An 18,926-nucleotide genomic window follows, 5' to 3' on the forward strand; every position below is an offset into this window, starting at 1 on the left:
AAGAAAATCTCCCGTTTCGTCTTTTGTTTCGTAATGACATAATGACTGATCGTAACATTTCCCGCCCTTCTCTCAGAAACGTTTACATTTATGGTTTTTTAAACTTATGGCGGGTGCTGAGGTATTCGATGGCACTACAAGCAACAAAACAGAGCCTTCTAAGTTGAAGCAATCGGCAAGAAAGAAGTAGTAAAATTAATGTTTTGGTTTTCGAAAATTCAATTATTAGCCGGAGTTAGTGCCTTGCAGTTGACCGAGGACCTTGAGGTTTTGCATGAACTGAGGTCTCACCGCCACAGAGCTTGAGTCTGTGTGAAAAGTGTTAATATGTAGTAAAAACGGAAGAAATTCTCTCGTTTCGTCTTTTGTTTCGTAATGACGTAATGACTGATCGTCACATTTGTCGCCTTTCTCTCCGAAACGTTTACATTTATCGTTTGGAAACTTACGGCTTGTGCTGAGGTATTCGATGGCACTACAAGCAACAAAACAGAGCCATCTAACTTGAAGCAATCGGTAAGAAAGAAGTAGTAAAAGTAATGTTTTGGTTTTCGAATATTCAATTATTAGCCAGAGTTGGTGCCTTGAACTTGACCGAGGACCTTGAGGTTTTCCATGAACTGAGGTCTGGTAGCCACATAGCATGAGAAAGAGCGAAAAGTGTTAATATATAGTAAAAATGGAAGAAAATCTCCCGTTTCGTCCTTTGTTTCGTAATGACGTAATGACTGATCGTCACAATTGTCGCCTTCTCTCAGAAACGTTTACATTTATCGTTTGGAAACTTATCGCGGGTGCTGAGGTATTCGATGGCACTACAAGCAACAAAACAGAGCCTTTTAAGTTGAAGCAATCGGCAAGAAAGTAGTAGTAAAATTAATGTTTTGGTTTTCGAAAAGTCAATTATTAGACGGAGATAGTGCCTTGTAGTTGACCGAGGACTCTAAGGTTTTGCATGAACTGAAGTCTCGCCGCCACAGAGCTTGAGAAAGTGTGAAAAGTGTTAATATGTAGTAAAAACGGAAGAAAATCTCCCGTTTCGTCTTCTGTTTCGTAATGACGTAATGAATGATCGTCACAAATGTCGCCCTTCTCTCAGAAACGTTTACATTTATCGTTTGGAAACTTATGGCGGGTTCTGAGGTATTCGATGGCACTACAAGCAACAAAACAGAGCCTTCTAAGTTGAAGCAATCGGCAAGAAAGAAGTAGTAAAAATAATGTTTTGGTTTTCGAATATTCAATTTTATAGCCAGAGTTTGTGTTTTGCAGTTGAATGAGGGCCTTGAGGTTTTGCATGAACTGAGGTCTGGTAGCCACATAGCATGAGAAAGAGCGAAAGGTCTTAATATATAGTAAAACCGGAAGAAAATCTCCCGTTTCGTCTTTTGATTCGTAATGACGTAATTACTGATCGTCACAATTGTTGCCCTTCTCTCTGAAACGTTTACATTTATCGTTTGGAAAATTACGGCGGGTGCTGAGGTATTCGATGGCACTACAAGCAACAAAACAGAGCCTTCTAAGTTGAAGCAATTGGCAAGAAAGAAGTAGTAAAATTAATATTTTGGTTTTCGAATATTCAACTATTAGCAGGAGTTAGTGCCTTGCAGTTGACCGAGGACCTTCAGGTTTTGCATGAACTGACGTCTCGCCGCCACAGAGCTTGAGACAGTATGAAAGGTGTTAATATGTATTAAAAAAGGAAGAAAATCTCCCGTTTCGTCTTTTGTTTCGTAATGACATAATGACTGATCGTCACATTTGCCGCCCTTCTCTCAGAAACGTTTACATTTATGGTTTTTTAAACTTATGGCGGGTGCTGAGGTATTCGATGGCACTACAAGCAACAAAACAGAGCCTTCTAAGTTGAAGCAATCGGCAAGAAAGAAGTAGTAAAATTAATGTTTTGGTTTTCGAATATTCAATTATTAGCCGGAGTTAGTGCCTTGCAGTTGACCGAGGACCTTGAGGTGTTGCATGAACTGTGGTCTCGCCGCCACAGAGCTTGAGAAAGTGTGAAAAGTGTAAATATGTAGTAAAAACGGAAGAACATCTCCCGTTTTGTCTTTTGTTTCGTAATGACGTAATGACTGATCGTCACAATTGTCGCCCTTCTCTCAGAAACGTTTACATTTATCGTTTGGAAACTTACGGCGGGTGCTGTGATATTCGATGGCACTACAAGCAACAAAACAGAGCCTTCTAAGTTGAAGCAATCGGCAGAAAGAAGTTGTAAAATTAATGTTTTGGTTTTCGAAAATTCAATTATTATCCGGAGTTAGTGCCATGCAGTTGACCGACGACCTTGAGGCTTTGCATGAACTGAGGTCTCGCCGCCACAGAGCTTGAGAAAGTGTGAAAAGTGTTAATATGTAGTAAAAATGGAAGAAAATCTCCCGTTTCGTCTTTTGTTTCGTAATGACGTAATGACTGATCGTCACATTTGTCGCCTTTCTCTCCGAAACGTTTACATTGATCGTTTAGAAACTTACGGCTTGTGCTGAGGTATTCGATGGCACCACAAGCAACAAAACAGAGCCTTCTAAGTTGAAGCAATCGGCAAGAAGGAAGTGGTAAAAGTAATGTTTGGTTTTCGAATATTCAATTATTAGCCAGAGTTGGTGCCTTGCACTTGACCGAGGACCTTGAGGTTTTGTATGAACTTATGTGTGGTAGCCACATAGCATGAGAAAGAGCGAAATGTGTTAATATATAGTAAAAACGGAAGAAAATCTCCCGTTCCGTCCTTTGTTTCGCAATCACGTAATGACTGACCAACACAATTGTCGCCCTTCTCTCAGAAACATTTACATTTATCGTTTGGAAACTTACGGCGGGTTCTGAGGTATTCGATGGCACTACAAGCAACTAAACAGAGCCATCTAAGTTGAAGCAATCGGCAAGAAAGAAGTAGTAAAAGTAATGTTTTGGTTTTCGAATATTCAATTATTATCCAGAGTTGGTGGCTTGCAGTTGACCGAGTACCTTAAGGTTTTGCATGAACTGAGGTCTGGTAGCCACATAGCATGAGAAAGGACGAAAAGTGTTAATATATAGTAAAAACGGAAGAAAATCTCCCGTTTCGTCCTTTGTTTCGTAATGACGTAATGACTGATCGTCACAATTGTCGCCCTTCTCTCTGAAACGTTTACATATATCGTTTCGAAACTTATCCCGTGTGCTGACGTTTTCGATCGCACTACAAGAAACAAAACAGAGCCTTCTAAGTTGAAGCAATCGGCAAGAAAGAAGTAGTAAAATTAATGTTTTGGTTTTCGAAAATTCAATTATTAGCCGGAGTTAGTGCCTTGCAGTTGACCGAGGACCTTGAGGTTTTGCATGAACTGAGGCCTCGCCGCCACAGAGCTTGAGAAAGTGTGAAAAGTGTTAATATGTAGTAAAAACGGAAGAACATCTCCCGTTTCGTCTTTTGTTTCGTAATGACGTAATGACTGATCGTCACGATTGTCGCCCTTCTCTCAGAAACGTTTACATTTATCGTTTGGAAACTTACGGCGGGTGCTGAGGTATTCGATGGCACTACAAGCAACAAAACAGAGCCTTCTAAGTTGAAGCAATTGGCAAGAAAGAAGTAGTGAAAATAATGCTTTGGTTTACGAAAATTCAATTATCAGCCGGAGTTAGTGCCTTGCAGTTGACCGAGGAACTTGAGGTTTTGCATGAACTGAGGTCTCACCGCCACAGAGCTTGAGTCTGTGTGAAAAGAGTTAATATGTAGTAAAAACGGAAGAAATCTCCCGTTTCGTCTTTTTTTTTTGTAATGACGTAATGACTGATCGTCACAATTGTAGCCCTTCTCTCAGAAACGTTTACATTTATCGTTTGGAAACTTACGGCGGGTGCTGAGGTATTCGATGGCACTACAAGCAACAAAACAGAGCCTTCTAAGTTGAAGCAATCGGCAAGATAGAAGTAGTAAATTTAATGTCTTGTTTTCGAAAATTCAATTATTAGCTGGAGATAGTGCCTTGCAGTTGACCGAGGACTCCCTTAAACATCCCAACAACCACCACCACCACCACCACTCTGAGGTTTTGCATGAACTGAGGTTTCACCGCCACAGAGCTTGAGTCTGTGTGAAAAGTGTTAATATGTAGTAAAAACGGAAGAAATTCTCTCGTTTCGTCTTTTGTTTCGTAATGACGTAATGACTGATCGTCACATTTGTCTCCTTTCTCTCCGAAACGTTTACATTTATCGTTTGGAAACTTACGGCTTGTGCTGAGGTATTCGATGGCACTACAAGCAACAAAACAGAGCCTTCTAACTTGAAGCAATCGGCAAGAAAGAAGTAGTAAAAGTAATGTTTTGGTTTTCGAATATTCAATTATTAGCCAGAGTTGGTGCCTTGCACTTGACCGAGGACCTTGAGGTTTTGCGTGAACTGAGGTCTGGTAGCCACATAGCATGAGAAAGAGCGAAAACTTTAATATATAGTAAAAACGGAAGAAAATCTCCCGCTCCGTCCTTTGTTTCGCAATGGCGTAATGACTGATCGTCACAATTGTCGCCCTTCTCTCAGAAACGTTTACATTTATCGTTTGGAAACTTACGGCGGGTGCTGAGGTATACGATGGCACTACAAGCAACTCAACAGAGCCTTCTAAGTTGAAGCAAACGGCAAGAAAGAAGTAGTAAAAGTAATGTTTTGGTTTTCGAATATTCAATTATTATCCAGAGTTGGTGGCTTGCAGTTGACCGAGGACCTTAAGGTTTTCCATGAACTGAGGTCTGGTAGCCACATAGCATGAGAAAGAGCGAAAAGTGTTAATATATAGTAAAAATGGAAGAAAATCTCCCGTTTCGTCCTTTGTTTCGTAATGACGTAATGACTGATCGTCACAATTGTCGCCCTTCTCTCAGAAACGTTTACATATATCGTTTCGAAACTTACCCCGTGTGCTGACGTTTTCGATGGCACTACAAGAAACAAAACAGAGCCTTCTAAGTTGAAGCAATCGGCAAGAAAGAAGTGGTAAAATAAATGATTTGGTTTTCGAAAATTCAACTATTAGCCGGAGTTAGTGCCATGCAGTTGACCGACGACCTTGGGGCTTTGCATGAATTGAGGTCTCGAAGCCACAGAGCTTGAGAAAGTGTGAAAGGTGTTAATATGTAGTAAAAACGGAAGAAAATCTCACGTTTCGTCTTTTGTTTCGTAAAGACGTAATAACTGATCGTCACAATTGTCGCCTTCTCTCAGAAACGTTTACATTTATCGTTTGGAAACTTATCGCGGGTGCTGAGGTATTCGATGGCACTACAAGCAACAAAACAGAGCCTTTTAAGTTGAAGCAATCGGCAAGAAAGTAGTAGTAAAATTAATGTTTTGGTTTTCGAAAAGTCAATTATTAGACGGAGATAGTGCCTTGTAGTTGACCGAGGACTCTAAGGTTTTCCATGAACTGAAGTCTCGCCGCCACAGAGCTTGAGAAAGTGTGAAAAGTGTTAATATGTAGTAAAAACGGAAGAAAATCTCCCGTTTCGTCTTCTGATTCGTAATGACGTAATGAATGATCGTCACAAATGTCGCCCTTCTCTCAGAAACATTTACATTTATCGTTTGGGAACTTACGGCTTGTGCTGAGGTATTCGATGGCACTACAAGCAACAAAACAGAGCCTTCTAAGTTGAAGCAATCGGCAAGAAAGAAGTAGTAAAAATAATGTTTTGGTTTTCGAATATTCAATTATTAGCCAGAGTTGGTGCCTTGCAGTTGAATGAGGGCCTTGAGGTTTTGCATGAACTGAGGTCTGGTAGCCATATAGCATGAGAAAGAGCGAAAAGTGTTAATATATAGTAAAAACGGAAGAAAATCTCCCGTTCGTCCTTTGTTTCGCAATGACCTAATAACTGATCGTCACAATGGTCGCCCTTCTCTCAGAAACGTTTACATTTATCGTTTGGAAACTAACGGCTTGTGCTGAGGTATTCGATGGCACTACAAGCAACAAAACAGAGCCTTCTAAGTTGAAGCAAACGGCAAGAAAGAAGTAGTAAAAGTAATGTTTTGGTTTTCGAAAATTCAATTATTAGCCGGAGTTAGTGCCATGCAATTGACCGAGGACCTTGAGGTTTTGCATGAACCGAGGCCTCGCCGCCACAGAGCTTGAGAAAGTGTGAAAAGTGTTAATATGTAGTAAAAACGGAAGAACATCTCCCGTTTCGTCTTTTGTTTCGTAATGATGTAATGACTGATCGTCACAATTGTCGCCCTTCTCTCAGAAACGTTTACATTTATCGTTTGGAAACTTACGGCGGGTGCTGTGATGTTCGATGGCACTACAAGCAACAAAACAGAGCCTTCTAAGTTGAAGCAATCGGCAAGAAAGTCGTAGTAAAATTAATGTTTTGACTGTCGCAAATTCAATTATTACCCGGAGTTAGTGCCATGCAGTTGACCGACGACCTTGGGGCTTTGCATGAAATGAGGTCTCGCCGCCACAGAGCTTGAGAAAGTGTGAAAAGTGTTAATATGTAGTAAAAACGGAAGAAAATCTCCCGTTTCGTCTTTTGTTTCGTAATGACGTAATAACTGATCGTCACAATTGTCGCCCTTCTCTCAGAAACGTTTACATTTATCGTTTGGAAACTTATGGCGGGTGCTGAGGTATTCGATGGCACTACAAGCAACAAAACAGAGCCTTATTAGTCGAAGCAATCGCCAAGAAAGTAGTAGTAAAATTAATGTTTTGGTTTTCGAAAATTCAATTATTAGCCGGAGTTGGTGCCTTGCAGTTGACCGAGGACCTTGAGGTTTTGCATGAACTTAGGTCTGGTAGCCACATAGCATGAGAAAGTGTGAAAAGTGTTAATATGTAGTAAAAACGGAAGAAAATCTCCCGTTTCGTCTTTTGTTTCGTAATGACGTAATGACTGAACGTCACATTTGTCGCCTTTCTCTCCTAAACGTTTACATTTATCGTTTGGGAACTTACGGCTTGTGCTGAGGTATTCGATGGCACTACAAGCAACAAAACAGAGCCTTCTAAGTTGAAGCAATCGGCAAGAAAGAAGTAGTAAAAATAATGTTTTGGTTTTCGAATATTCAATTATTAGCCAGAGTTGGTTTCTTGCAGTTGAATGAGGGCCTTGAGGTTTTGCATGAACTGAGGTCTGGTAGCCACATAGCATGAGAAAGAGCGAAAAGTGTTAATATATAGTAAAAACGGAAGAAAATCTCCCGTTCCGTCCTTTGTTTCGCAATGACCTAATAACTGATCGTCACAATGGTCGCCCTTCTCTCAGAAACGTTTACATTTATCGTTTGGAAACTTACGGCTTGTGCTGGTGTATTCGATGGCACTACAAGCAACAAAACAGAGCCTTCTAAGTTGAAGCAAACGGCAAGAAAGAAGTAGTAAAAGTAATGTTTTGGTTTTCGAAAATTCAATTATTAGCCGGAGTTAGTGCCATGCAGTTGACCGAGGACCTTGAGGTTTTGCATGAACTGAGGCCTCGCCGCCACAGAGCTTGAGAAAGTGTGAAAAGTGTTAATATGTAGTAAAAACGGAAGAACATCTCCCGTTTCGTCTTTTGTTTCGTAATGACGTAATGACTGATCGTCACAATTGCCGCCCTTCTCTCAGAAACGTTTACATTTATCGTTTGGAAACTTACGGCGGGTGCTGTGATGTTCGATGGCACTACAAGCAACAAAGCAGAGCCTTCTAAGTTGAAGCAATCGGCAAGAAAGACGTAGTAAAATTAATGTTTTGATTGTCGCAAATTCAATTATTACCCGGAGTTAGTGCCATGCAGTTGACCGACGACCTTGGGACTTTGCATGAAATGAGGTCTCGCCGCCACAGAGCTTGAGAAAGTGTGAAAAGTGTTAATATGTAGTAAAAACGGAAGAAAATCTCCCGTTTCGTCTTTTGTTTCGTAATGACGTAATAACTGATCGTCACAATTGTCGCCCTTCTCTCAGAAACGTTTACATTTATCGTTTGGAAACTTATGGCGGGTGCTGAGGTATTCGATGGCACTACAAGCAACAAAACAGAGCCTTATTAGTTGAAGCAATCGCCAAGAAAGTAGTAGTAAAATTAATGTTTTGGTTTTCGAAAAGTCAATTATTAGCCGGAGATAGTGCCTTGTAGTTGACCGAGGACTATGAGGTTTTGCATGAACTGAGGTCTCGCCGCTACAGAGCTTGAGAAAGTGTGAAAAGTGTTAATATGTAGTAAAAACGGAAGAAAATCTCCCGTTTAGTCTTTTGTTTCGTAATGACGTAATGAATGATCCTCACAAATGTCGCCCTTCTCTCAGAAACGTTTACATTTATCGTTTGGAAACTTATGGCGGGTGCTGAGGTATTCGATGGCACTACAAGCAACAAAACTGAGCCTTCTAAGTTGAAGCAATCGGCAAGGAAAAAGTAGTAAAATTAATGCCTTGGTTTTCGAAAATTCAATTATTAGCCGGAGATAGTGCCTTGCAGTTGACCGAAGGCCTTGAGGTTTTGCATGAACTGAGGTCTCACCGCTACAGAGCTTGAGAAAGTGTGAAAAGTGTTAATATGTAATAAAAACGGAAGAAAATCTCCCGTTTCGTCTTTTGTATCGTAATGACGTAATAACTGATCGTCACAATTGTCGCCCTTCTCTCAGAAACGTTTACATTTATCGTTTGGAAACTTATGGCGGGTGCTGAGGTATTCGATGGCACTACAAGCAACAAAACAGAGCCTTTTTAGTTGAAGCAATCGGCAAGAAAGTAGTAGTAAAATTAATGTTTTGGTTTTCGAAAAGTCAATTATTAGCCGGAGATAGTGCCTTGTAGTTGACCGAGGACTATGAGGTTTTGCATGAACTGAGGTCTCGCCGCCACAGAGCTTGAGAAAGTGTGAAAAGTGTTAATATGTAGTAAAAACGGAAGAAAATCTCCCGATAGTCTTTTGTTTCGTAATGACGTAATGAATGATCCTCACAAATGTCGCCCTTCTCTCAGAAACGTTTACATTTATCGTTTGGAAACTTACGGCGGGTGCTGAGGCATTCGATGGCTCTACAGGCAACAAAACAGAGCCTTCTAAGTTGAAGCAACCGGCAAGAAAGAAGTAGTAAAATTAATGTTTTGGTTTTCGAAAATTCAATTATTAGCCGGAGTTAGTGCCTTGCAGTTGACCAAGGACCGTGAGGTTTTGCATGAACTGAGGTCTCGCCGCCACAGAGCTTTAGAAAGTGTGAAAAGTGTTAATATGTAGTAAAAACGGAAGGAAATCTCCCGTTTCGTCTTTTGTTTCGTAATGACGTAATGACTGATCGTCACAATTGTCGCCCTTCTCTCAGAAACGTTTACTTTTATCGTTTGGAAACTTATGGCGAGTGCCGAGGTATTCGATGGCACTACAGGCAACAAAACAGAGCCTTATAAGTTGAAGCAATCGGCAAGAAAGAAGTAGTGTAATTAATGTTTTGGTTTTCGAAAATTCAATTATTAGCCGGAGTTAGTTCCTTGCAGTTGTCCGAGGACCATGAGGTTTTGAATGAACTGAGGTCTCGCCGCCACAGAGCTTGAGAAAGTGTGAAAAGTGTTAATATGTAGTAAAAACGGAAGAAAATCTCCCGTTTTGCCTTTTGATTCGTAATGACGTAATGACTGATCGTCACAATTGTTGCCCTTCTCTCTGAAACGTTTACATTTATCGTTTGGAAACATACGCCGTGTGCTGACGTATTTGATGGCACTACAAACAACAAAACAGAGCCTTCTAAGTTGAAGCAATCGGCAAGAAAGAAGTAGTATAATTAATATTTTGGTTTTCGAAAATTCAATTATTATCCGGAGTTAGTGCCTTGCAGTTGACCGAGGACCTTGAGGTTTTGCATGAACTGAGGTCTCGCCGCCACAGAGCTTGAGAAAGTGTGAAAAGTGTTGATATGTAGTAAAAACGGAAGAAAATCTCCCGTTTCGCCTTCTGTTTCACAATGGCGTAATGACTGATGGTCACAATTGTCGCCCTTCTCGCCGAAACGTTTACATATATCGTTTGGAAACTTACGGCGGGTGCTGTGTTATTCGATGGCACTACAAGCAACAAAACAGAGCCTTCTAAGTTGAAGAAATCGTCAAAAAAGAAGTAGTAAATTTAATGTTTTGGGTTTCTAAAGTTCAATTACTAGCCGGAGATAGTGCCTTGCAGTTGACCGAGTACTCTGAGGTTTTGCATGAACTGAGGTCTCGCCGCCACAGAGATTGAGAAAGTGTGAAAAGTGTTAATATGTAGTAAAAACGCAAGAAAATCTCCCGTTTCGTCTTTGTTTCGTAATGACGTAATGACTGATCGTCACAATTGTCACCCTTCTCTCAGAAACATTTACGCTTATCGTTTGGAAACTTACGGCGGGTGCTGAGGTATTCGATGGCACTACAAGCAACAAAACAGAGCCTTCTAAGCTGAAGCAATCGGGAAGAAAGAAGTAGTAAAATTAATGTTTTGGTTTTCGAATATTCAATTATTAGCCGGAGTTAGTGCCTTGCAGTTGACCGAGGACCATGAGTTTTTAAATGAACTGAGGTTTGGTTGCCACATAGCATTAGAAAGAGCGAAAAGTGTTAATATATAGTAAAAACGGAAGAAAATCTCCCGTTTCGTCCTTCGATTCGCAATGACATAATGTCTGATCGTCACAATTGTCACTCTTTTCTCAGAAACGTTTACATTTATCGTTTGGAAAATTACGGTGGGTGCTGAGGTATTCGATGGCACTACAAGCAACAAAACAGAGACTTCTAAGTTGAAGCAATCTGCAAGAAAGAGGTAGTAAAGTTAATGTTTAGGTTTTCGAAAATTCAATTATTAGCCGGAGTTAGTGCCTTGCAGTTGACCGAGAACCTTGAGGTTTTGCATGAACTGATGTCTCGCTACCACAGAGCTTGAGAAAGTGTGAAAAGTGTTAATATGTAGAAAAAACGGAAGAAAATCTCCCGTTCCGTCTTTTGTTTCGCAATGTCGTAATAACTGATCGTCACAATTGTCGCCCTTCTCTCAAAAACGTTTACATTTATCGTTTGGAAACTTACGGCGGGTGCTGTGATATTCGATGGCACTACAAGCAACAAAACAGAGCCTTCTAAGTTGAAGCAATCCGCAAGAAAGTAGTAGTAAAATTAATGTTTTGGGTTTCGAAAGTTCAATTGTTAGCCGGAGATAGTGCCTTGCAGTAGACCGAGTACTCTGAGGTTTTGCATGAACTGAGGTCTCGCCGCCACAGTGCTTGAGAATGTGTGAAAAGTGTTAATATGTAGTAAAAACCCAAGAAAATCTCCCGTTTCGTCTTTTGTTTCGTAATGACGTAATGACTGATCGTCACAATTGTCACCCTTCTCTCACAAACATTTACGCTTATCATTTGGAAACTTACGGCGGGTGCTGAGGTATTCGATGGCACTACAAGCAACAAAACAGAGCCTTCTAAGTTGAAGCAATCGGCAAGATAGAAGTAGTAAAATTAATGTTTTGGTTTTCGAATATTCAATTATTAGCCGGAGTTAGTGCCTTGCAGTTGACCGAGGACCTTGAGGTTTTGCATGAACTGAGGTCTCGCCGCCACAGAGCTTGAGAAAGTGTGAAAAGTGTTAATATGTAGTAAAAACGGAAGAAAATCTCCCGTTTCGTCTTTTGTTTCGTAATGACGTAATGACTGATCGTCATATTTGTCGCCCTTCTCTCAGAAACGTTTACATTTATGGTTTGGAAACTTATGGCGAGTGCTGAAGTATTCGATGGCACTACAAGCAACAAAACAGAGCCTTCTAAGTTGAAGCAATCGGCAAGAAAGAAGTAGTAAAAGTAATGTTTTTGTTTTCGAAAATTCAGTTATTAGGCGGAGTTGGTGCCTTGCATTTGACCGAGGAACGTGAGGTTTTGCATGAACTGCGGTCTGGTAGCCTAATAGCATGTTAAAGAGCGAAAAGAGTTATTATATAGTAAAAACGGAAGAAAATCTCCCGTTTCGTCTTTTGTTTCGTAATGACGTAATGACTGATCGTCACAATTGTCGCCCTTCTCTCAGAAACGTTTACATATGTCGTTTGGAAACTTACGGCGGGTGCTGAAGTATGCGATGGCACTACAAGCAACAAAACAGAGCCCTCTAAGTTGAAGCAATCGGCAAAAAAGAAGTAGTAAATTTAATGTTTTGGTTTTCGAATATTCAATTATTAGCCGGAGTTAGTGCCTTGCAGTTGACCGAGGACCATGAGGTTTTGCATGAACTGAGGTCTGGTTGCCACATAGCATTAGAAAGAGCGAAAAGTGTTAATATATAGTAAAAACGGAAGAAAATCTCCCGTTTCGTCTTTTGATTCGCAATGACATAATGACTGATCGTCACAATTGTCGCCCTTTTCTCAGAAACGTTTACATTTATCGTTTGGAAAATAACGGTGGGTGCTGAGGTATTTGATGGCACTACAAGCAACAAAACAGAGACTTCTAAGTTGAAGCAATCTGCAAGAAAGAGGTAGTAAAGTTAATGTTTTGGTTTTCGAAAATTCAATTATTAGCCGGAGTTAGTGCCTTGCAGTTGACCGAGAACCTTGAGGTTTTGCATGAACTGAGGTCTCGCTGCCACAGAGCTTGAGAAAGTGTGAAAAGTGTTAATATGTAGTAAAAGCCGAAGAAAATCTCTCGTTTCGTCTTTTGTTTCGTATTGACGTAATGACTGATAGTCACATTTGTCGCCTTTCTCTCCGAAACGTTTACATTTATCGTTTGGAAACTTACGGCTTGTGCTGAGGTATTCGATGGCACTACAAGCAACAAAACAGAGCCTTCTAACTTGAAGCAATCGGCAAGAAAGAAGTAGTAAAAGTAAAGTTTTGGTTTTCGAATATTCAATTATTAGCCAGCAGTTGGTGCCTTGCACTTGACCGAGGACCTTGAGGTTTTGCGTGAACTGAGGTCTGGTAGCCACATAGCATGAGAAAGAGCGAAAAGTGTTAATATCTAGTAAAAACGGAAGAAAATCTCCCGCTCCGTCCTTTGTTTTGCAATGACGTAATAACTGATCGTCACAATTGTCGCCCTTCTCTCAGAAACGTTTACATTTATCATTTGGAAACTTACGGCGAGTGCTGTGATATTCGATGGCACTACAAGCAACAAAACAGAGCCTTCTAAGTTGAAGCAATCGGCAAGGAAGAAGTAGTAAAATTAATTTTTAGTTTTCGAAAATTCAATTATTAGCCGGAGTTAGTGCCTTGCAGTTGACCGAGGACCTTGAGGTTTTGCATGAACTGAGGTCTCGCCGCCACAGAGCTTGAGAAAGTGTGAAAAGTGTTAATATGTAGTAAAAACGGAAGAAAATCTCCCGTTTCGTCTTTTGTTTCGTAATGACGTAATGACTGATCGTCATATTTGTCGCCCTTCTCTCAGAAACGTTTACATTTATGGTTTGGAAACTTATGGCGAGTGCTGAAGTATTCGATGGCACTACAAGCAACAAAACAGAGCCTTCTAAGTTGAAGCAATCGGCAAGAAAGAAGTAGTAAAAGTAATGTTTTTGTTTTCGAAAATTCAGTTATTAGGCGGAGTTGGTGCCTTGCATTTGACCGAGGAACGTGAGGTTTTGCATGAACTGCGGTCTGGTAGCCTAATAGCATGTTAAAGAGCGAAAAGAGTTATTATATAGTAAAAACGGAAGAAAATCTCCCGTTTCGTCTTTTGTTTCGTAATGACGTAATGACTGATCGTCACAATTGTCGCCCTTCTCTCAGAAACGTTTACATATGTCGTTTGGAAACTTACGGCGGGTGCTGAAGTATGCGATGGCACTACAAGCAACAAAACAGAGCCCTCTAAGTTGAAGCAATCGGCAAAAAAGAAGTAGTAAATTTAATGTTTTGGTTTTCGAATATTCAATTATTAGCCGGAGTTAGTGCCTTGCAGTTGACCGAGGACCATGAGGTTTTGCATGAACTGAGGTCTGGTTGCCACATAGCATTAGAAAGAGCGAAAAGTGTTAATATATAGTAAAAACGGAAGAAAATCTCCCGTTTCGTCTTTTGATTCGCAATGACATAATGACTGATCGTCACAATTGTCGCCCTTTTCTCAGAAACGTTTACATTTATCGTTTGGAAAATAACGGTGGGTGCTGAGGTATTTGATGGCACTACAAGCAACAAAACAGAGACTTCTAAGTTGAAGCAATCTGCAAGAAAGAGGTAGTAAAGTTAATGTTTTGGTTTTCGAAAATTCAATTATTAGCCGGAGTTAGTGCCTTGCAGTTGACCGAGAACCTTGAGGTTTTGCATGAACTGAGGTCTCGCTGCCACAGAGCTTGAGAAAGTGTGAAAAGTGTTAATATGTAGTAAAAGCCGAAGAAAATCTCTCGTTTCGTCTTTTGTTTCGTATTGACGTAATGACTGATAGTCACATTTGTCGCCTTTCTCTCCGAAACGTTTACATTTATCGTTTGGAAACTTACGGCTTGTGCTGAGGTATTCGATGGCACTACAAGCAACAAAACAGAGCCTTCTAACTTGAAGCAATCGGCAAGAAAGAAGTAGTAAAAGTAAAGTTTTGGTTTTCGAATATTCAATTATTAGCCAGCAGTTGGTGCCTTGCACTTGACCGAGGACCTTGAGGTTTTGCGTGAACTGAGGTCTGGTAGCCACATAGCATGAGAAAGAGCGAAAAGTGTTAATATCTAGTAAAAACGGAAGAAAATCTCCCGCCCCGTCCTTTGTTTTGCAATGACGTAATAACTGATCGTCACAATTGTCGCCCTTCTCTCAGAAACGTTTACATTTATCATTTGGAAACTTACGGCGAGTGCTGTGATATTCGATGGCACTACAAGCAACAAAACAGAGCCTTCTAAGTTGAAGCAATCGGCAAGGAAGAAGTAGTAAAATTAATTTTTAGTTTTCGAAAATTCAATTATTAGCCGGAGTTAGTGCCATGCAGTTGACCGACGACCTTGAGGCTTTGCATGAACTGAGGTCTCGCCACCACAGAGCTTGAGAAAGTGTGAAAAGTGTCAGTATGTAGTAAAAACGGAAGAAAATCTCCCGTTTCGTCTTTTGTTTCGTAATGACGTAATGACTGATCGACACAGTTGTCGCCCTTCTCTCAGAAACGTTATATTTATCGTTTGGAAACTTACGGCGGGTGCTGAGGTATTCGATGGCACTACAAGCAACAAAACTGAGCCTTCTAAGTTGTAGCAATCGGCAAGAAAGAAGTAGTAAAAGTAATGTTTTGGTTTTCGAATAATCAATTATGAGCCGGAGTTAGTGCCATGCAGTTGACCAACGACCTTGAGGCTTTGCATGAACTGAGGTCTCGCCGCCACAGAGCTTGAGAAAGTGTGAAAACTGTTAATATGTAGTAAAAACGGAAGAAAATCTCCCGTTTCGTCTTTTGTTTTGTGATGACGTAATGACTGATATTCACAATTGTCGCCCTTCTCTCAGAAACGTTTACATTTATCGTTTGGAAACTTAGGGCGGGTGCTGTGATATTCGATGGCATTACAAGCAACAAAACAGAGCCTTCTAAGTTGAAGCAATCGGCAAGAAAGAAGTAGTAAAATTAATGTTCTGGTTTTCGAAAATTCAATTATTAGCAGGAGTTAGTGCCATGCAGTTGACCGACGACTTTGAGGTTTTGCATGAACTGAGGTCTCGCTGCCACAGAGCTTGAGAAAGTGTGAAAAGTGTTAATATGTAGTAAAAACGGAAGAAAATCTCCCGTTTCGTCTTTTGTTTCGTAATGATGTAATAACTGATCGTCACAATTGTCGCCCTTCTCTCAGGAACGTTTACATTTATCGTTTGGAAACTTACGGCTTGTGCTGAGGTATTCGATGGCACTACAAGCAACAAAACAGAGCCTTCTAAGTTGAAGCAATCGGCAAGAAAGAAGTAGTAAAATTAATGTTTTGGTTTTTGAAAAATCAATTATTAGCCGGGGATAGTGTCTTGTAGTTGACCGAGGACTCTGAGGTTTTGCATGAACTGAGGTCTCGCCGCCACAGAGCTTGAGAAAGTGTGAAAAGTGTCAGTATGTAGTAAAAACGGAAGAAAATCTCCCGTTTCGTCTTTTGTTTCGTAATGACGTAATGACTGATCGACACAGTTGTCGCCCTTCTCTCAGAAACGTTATATTTATCGTTTGGAAACTTACGGCGGGTGCTGAGGTATTCGATGGCACTACAAGCAACAAAACTGAGCCTTCTAAGTTGTAGCAATCGGCAAGAAAGAAGTAGTAAAAGTAATGTTTTGGTTTTCGAATATTCAATTATGAGCCGGAGTTAGTGCCATGCAGTTGACCAACGACCTTGAGGCTTTGCATGAACTGAGGTCTCGCCGCCACAGAGCTTGAGAAAGTGTGAAAACTGTTAATATGTAGTAAAAACGGAAGAAAATCTCCCGTTTCGTCTTTTGTTTCGTAATGACGTAATAACTGATCGTCACAATTGTCGCCCTTCTCTCAGAAACGTTTACATATATCGTTAGGAAACTTAGGGCGGGTGCTGAGGTATTCAATGGCACTACAAGCAACAAAACAGAGCCTTCTAAGTTGAAGCAATCGGCAAGAAAGAAGTAGTAAAATTAATGTTTTGGTTTTTGAAAAGTCAATTATTAGCCGGAGATAAAGCTTTGTAGTTGACCGAGGACTCTGAGGTTTTGCATGAACTGAGGTCTCGCCACCACAGAGCTTGAGAAAGTGTGAAAAGTGTTAATATGTAGTACAAACGGAAGAAAATCTCCCGTTTCATCTTTTGTTTCGTAATGACGTAATGACTGAACGTCACAATTGTCGCCATTCTCTCAGAAACGTTTACATTTATCGTTTGGAAACTTACGGCGGGTGCTGAGGTATTCGATGGCACTACAAGCAACAAAACAGAGCCTTCTAAGTTGAAGCAATCGGCAAGAAAGAAGTAGTAAAAGTAATGTTTTTGTTTTCGAATATTCAATTATGAGCCGGAGTTAGTGCCATGCAGTTGACCGACGACCTTGAGGCTTTGCATGAACTGAGGTCTCGAAGCCACAGAGCTTGAGAAAGTGTGAAAAGTATTAATATGTAGTAAAAACGGAAGTAAATCTCCCGTTTCGTCTTTTGTTTCGTAATGACGTAATGACTGATCGTCACAATTGTCGCCCTTCTCTCAGAAACGTTTACATTTATCGTTTGGAAACTTACGGCAGGTGCAGAGGTATTCGATGGCACCACAAGCAACAAAACAGAGCGTTTAGGTTGATGCAATCGGCAAGAAAGAAGTAGTAAAATTAATGTTTTGGTTTTCGAAAATTCAATTATTAGCCGGAGTTAGTGCCATGCAGTTGACCGACGACCTTGAGACTTTGCATGAACTGAGGTCTCGCCACCACAGAGCTTGAGAAAGTGTGAAAAGTGTTAATATGTAGTAAAAGCGGAAGGAAATCTCCCGTTTCGTCTTTTGTTTTGTAATGACGTAATGACTGATCGTCACAATTGTCGCCCTTCTCTCAGAAACGTTTACATTTATCGTTTGGAAACTTAGGGCAGGTGCTGTGATATTCGATGGCACTACAAGCTACAAAACAGAGACTTCTAAGTTGAAGCAATCGGCAAGAAAGAAGAAGTAAAATTAATGTTTTGGTTTTCGAAAATTCAATTATTAGCCTGAGTTAGTGCCATGCAGTTGACCGAAGACCTTGAGGCTTTGCTTGAACTGAGGTCTCGCCACCACAGAGCTTGAGAAAGTGTGAAAAGTGTTAATATGTAGTAAAAACGGAAGAAAATCTCCCGTTTCGTCTTTTGTTTCGTAATGACGTAATGACTGATCGTTACAATTGTCGCCCATCTCTCAGAAACGTTTACATTTATCGTTTGGAAACTTACGGCGGGTGTTGAAGTATTCGATGGCACTACAAGCTACAAAACAGAGCCTTCTAAGTTCAAGCAATCGGCAAGAAAGAAGTAGTAAAAGTAATGTTTTGGTCTTCGAATATTCAATTATTAGAAAGAGTTGGTGCCTTGCAGTAGAATGAGGGCCTTGAGGTTTTGCATGAACTGATGTCTGGTTGCCACATAGCATGAGAAAGAGCGAAAAGTGTTAATATATAGTAAAAACGGAAGAAAATCTCCCGTTTCGTCTTTCGATTCGTAATGACGTAATGACTGATCGTCACAATTGTCGCCTTTTTCTCAGAAACGTTTACATTTATCGTTTGGAAAATTACGGCGGGTGCTGAAGTATTCGATGGCACTACAAGCTACAAAACAGAGACTTCTAAGTTGAAGCAATCGGCAAGAAAGAAGTAGTAAAATTAATATTTTGGTTTTTGAAAAATCAATTATTAGCCGGAGATAGTGCCTTGTAGTTGACCGAGGACTCTGAAATTTTGCATGAACTGAGGTCTCGCCGCCACAGAGCTTGAGAAAGTGTGAAAAGTGTTAATATGTAGGAAAAACGGAAGAAAATCTCCCGTTTCGTCTTTTGTTTCATAATGACGTAATGACTGATCGTCACAACTGTCGCCCTTCTCTCAGAAACGTTTACATTTACCGTTTGGTAACTTACAGCGGGTGCTGAGGTATTCGATGGCACTACAAGCAACAAAACAGAGCCTTCTAAGTTGAAGCAATCGGCAAGAAAGAAGTAGTAAAATTAATGTTTTGGTTTTCGAAAATTCAATTATTACCCGGAGTTAGTGCCATGCAGTTTACCGACGACCTTGAGACTTTGCATGAACTGAGGTCTCGCCACCACAGAGCTTGAGAAAGTGTGAAAAGTGTTAATATGTAGTAAAAACGGAAGAAAACATCCCGTTTCGTCTTTTGTTGCGTAATGACGTTATAACTGATGGTCACAATTGTAGCCCTTCTCTCAGTAACGTTTACATTTACCGTTTGGAAACTTACGCCATGTGCTGACGTATTCGATGGCACTACAAGC

Source organism: Schistocerca americana, chromosome 11, assembly GCF_021461395.2.
Source record: "Schistocerca americana isolate TAMUIC-IGC-003095 chromosome 11, iqSchAmer2.1, whole genome shotgun sequence".
NCBI classification, from domain to species: Eukaryota; Metazoa; Arthropoda; class Insecta; order Orthoptera; family Acrididae; genus Schistocerca; species Schistocerca americana.